This window comes from Octodon degus, unplaced genomic scaffold, assembly GCF_000260255.1.
Source record: "Octodon degus isolate 3935 unplaced genomic scaffold, OctDeg1.0 scaffold00023, whole genome shotgun sequence".
In the NCBI taxonomy this organism is placed as follows: Eukaryota; Metazoa; Chordata; class Mammalia; order Rodentia; family Octodontidae; genus Octodon; species Octodon degus.
The window spans coordinates 2,314,443-2,318,061 of NW_004524599.1; the positions used below are offsets into that span (position 1 = coordinate 2,314,443).

At 46.0% G+C, this 3,619-nt stretch overlaps 1 protein-coding gene and 1 long non-coding RNA gene across 7 annotated transcripts in view; one reads left to right on the plus strand and one right to left on the minus strand.

The window, feature by feature from the left end:
* Positions 1–3,619, plus strand: part of Atxn1 (ataxin 1) — a 421,514-nt gene that overhangs the window by 335,827 nt on the left and 82,068 nt on the right. The gene's annotated exons all lie outside the window — the stretch shown is intronic.
* The window catches only part of LOC111815872, an 11,314-nt gene continuing 10,223 nt past the window's right edge, over positions 2,529–3,619 (minus strand). Inside the window, exon 3 of the long non-coding RNA XR_002820490.1 lies at positions 2,529–2,612. This is a non-coding gene — a long non-coding RNA (uncharacterized LOC111815872). The remainder of the gene's footprint in view (positions 2,613–3,619) is intronic.

Consider the following 3,619-nt stretch of genomic DNA (forward strand, 5'->3'; position numbering starts at 1 on the left):
GTCTTCATACTTTTCTACTGGATGGTTAAGACCAAGGTAAAGCAGGACCTGTGCAACAAGAGTTATAGCTTTTTGGACTGAGAAGGTCAGTGAAATGCCCTCAGGATTTATTCTGAGATCCTGTACCTCAGATTGTAGAACCTTTGTCAGTGTCAGCCATGTGGATGAGTCACGGCCAATGCTTGGCCTATTGTAGTTCTTAATATCTTTAGACAAAGTCAGACATGAAAGGGACCTGGCTTGAATGTTTAATGAATGAATGAAAGTTTGGGCCTGGGGAGTGGTGATTGCCACTGTAGGAAAGGCTAAGGAAGCAGGAATTATTTTTGGTACTGAGAGTCAAGCTGAGGACCTTGTGTTTGCCAGGGGTGCTGTGCCACTGAGCTATATTACTGACCCAGAAGCAAGAATTCTTGTGTGAGGTGTCCATGCCTGGGGTCACCAAAGCGTGCCAGGACTGCGGCAAGGACAAAGAGGCGCCACGACAACCCAGTACATAGGACATCTATAGGGACAGAAGGTGGCCTAGAAGCTGATTCCTTGCATCAGTGAATAGGAGCAAATGGCCATGTGGACAGAAGAGTAGGCATTTGTGAATGTGGACAGAAGAAGCAGCCCTAGAGCCCTGCCCAGGCCCCAGGGTGCCTGCTGTCCTTGCGCTGTGAGATGCGAGTGCCCTGGCCTCTGCCATCTCATAGTCGCGACACCCAGAACTGTCCAGACATTGCGCAGTGTCCCTTAGAGAGCAGCGTCACCCCCACGGAGAACCAGAGTTAACCCCACTCTCACCCCTTCCACTTCATGTCTGCTACAAGAACCAAGATGCAAAACTAAAGTTCTGCCCAGAATGTACCACCCTCCTGGACATGGTGGTGCCTGCCTGTAATCTCAGCATTTCAGTGGCCAACGCAGGACTACAAGTTCAGTCCTAGCCTAAGTGACTTAGTGCCTTAGCAAGACCACGCCTCAACGGGAAAAGTGGGCTGGGATGTAGTTCAGTACAACGGCCACATGCTCAACCTCCCGTACCAAAGGGGGAAAACTTAAGAAAAGGAGGAATGTGCCACTCTTTCCATTCTTTCTTTCTTTAGGAATTCTGAGGAAGTGCTTGCTTTTCTCTGACTGCCTCATCACTTTAGTGGCCTCGCAGAGACTGGCATCTCGTGCCCCCTCCCTGCCCAACAGTTTTCCTGGAATAGCTAGGAAGGTTCATGCCAAGAAAATGCCGGAGATGGGGCCTCGCGTCATGTCAGGTCATCCTCACGCACGCACCAGAGCTGAGATAAAATGGAAACTCCATCCTCTAATCTCAAGAGCATTAGAAAGTCACTGGCGACCTCTAAGAACTTACACCATTTGTGGCTACATTTAATTTTTTGTCAAGGGCTTCACAAAAGCTTCCCGGCTCCAAGGTTGGTCAGCTGACGGTCTCAAACCTCCTGACAAGGGGACAGATGGGTTGATTTTTGGCAGGTTGTCGTTATTTCTGTTTAATGTGTTGGGAAAACAGCTCAAGGTTTGAACCCTGGCTGGCATCTGGGACCGTGCTGTGCTGCTAGAGCAGCTCCTCCTCCGTCCCCCTCAGCGAGCGCTGCCAAGGCCCGCGTCCCGCAACCAGCTACACTGGCTGTGAAAGCCAAAGGAAACTTACATCCAAACAAGATTCGGTCTCCAGCTAAAACAAAAATGTACATGATGCTGAAAAGATGTCTCCAAGCGCTGCAGTTCATGAGCAGCGTTGTGTTTTTCCTGGAAAGGCTTGCTCCTAGCCAAGCATTCTTCACATTTTCCCAGGATTTAGTCATAAAATCACTTCAGACATATTGCAAGGATAAAATGTGTACATATCTGAGAAAGGGCAATGGTGGGTTTTTTTTTCTTTCTCTTTTCTGCTGTTTAACTTCCTAAGGAGGAGAGAAATAAACTAGAAACAAAACTTGTGCGTGTGTGCGCGTATGTGCGTAGGTATGTGCATCAGTACACAAATGTACGCATATAGCTGGTGCTTCCACTTTACTGAGAGTGTGCGCTTACAATAAGCTACACACATGCACCTACAGGCCTCCCTCAGTATTCACACTATTGGGGGTTTGACTGCAGGACGCTCATGAGTACCAAAACCCTTGGGTGGTCAAGTCCCTTGTGGAGTAGCATTTGCATGTGTTAGACACATCCTCCTATATAGTTTTAAATCATCTCTAGACTACTTGATACCTAATCTAATGTGAAGCATCTGTAATAGTTCTAGAGTATTATTTAGGAAATAATGATAAAGTGCACATTTTCAACACAGACACAACTGATTTTTTTCCAAATACTTTTAATCTCAGTGAATCTGTGGATGTGGCCTGCGTGGATGCAGGACCCGTGGACGTACAGAGCTGACTGTGTATGTAGTTTCACCAAGGAGCGCAAGAACGTGGCTTCCTTATGCATGCATTTCTAAGTCAATTTAGGTACCTTAGGTGCGTCTCTTGGGTTTGATTAACTTAGTTACAGAATATAAAGCATTTCCGACACATATGCACATACGGGTGGCACTATAGGACTTCATGTGGCAGTGTGTTAGGGTTGCATTTATCTTCCACGTTGCAGCAGTGTAGATGTAATTCCTGCAGGGGATGGAAAGAAGTCGGGGGTGGGCAGGTGGGTCAATAATTGACTGATTGGCACCTCTGGGTGGTCTTTTTCAATGCTATTTGGTTTGATGGTCTGCTTGTAATCTTGGGAGGTTGGTTAGTTCTTCAATTCTCTCCTAGTCATCTTAAGAAAAAGCTGCCACGGATGTCCACAGTGGACTGGTGGATGTTTAGCTACTGAGTTGCACACAGCAGGGGTTCTGATGCGTGGCATTGCTGATTGCTACAGTGTAAATACCCCCATTGTGATTGGTTTTGAGCAGCTGGAGTGACATCAGCCAACTTGAGCTTAGAAAGTCATGCAGATCGCGCGCCATGAGGTGGTATTTGGGCCGTGCATGTAGACCTCGTTCCCCTCAGCCAGATCAGAGCAGCAACAGGAAGTCAGTCAGTTGTGAGGCATTGAGTTCGTGTTGTAATTTACTTAATCATAAGCTTATATATTTTAATTTTTAACAAAGGTTGTTTGTTCTTGGCTTGCAAATTCGACAGTGAGTGCTCAAAGACCCACATGGGCTGGTGCCAGTGGGCCACTGTGTCTCTGGCTGTGTTTAAGCACGAAATTGTAATATTATGACTCAGCAAGTTCAAGGCCATCCTAGGAAACAAGCACGGGGCATGCCATCACAGGTGGGTTTTCTTTCCGTGGGTTTGGGACAAGCTCCCTGTTGTTGGTTTTCCGTTCTCCACAGTATTTCCCTTTGGCTAACAAAATGCTTGTTGAAAAATGATTTATGGATCCAATGATTGGACTTAGTACTTGAAGTAATTTCAGCTTTTTAAAGTAATGAGGATTTAAACAGCTAAATGCCATATAATCTTGGGCTATTCTCTTTGTTGATCATTAAGACAGAATACTAGAAAATATTCCTGAGATGAGAATAATGGCTTCTTCCTTTCAGCTCTCCTGGAAGGTTTAAGAGACATGCATACTGAGACAGGGTCTTTTTTTTTTTTTCCTTCTTTTTCTTTCTTTCTTT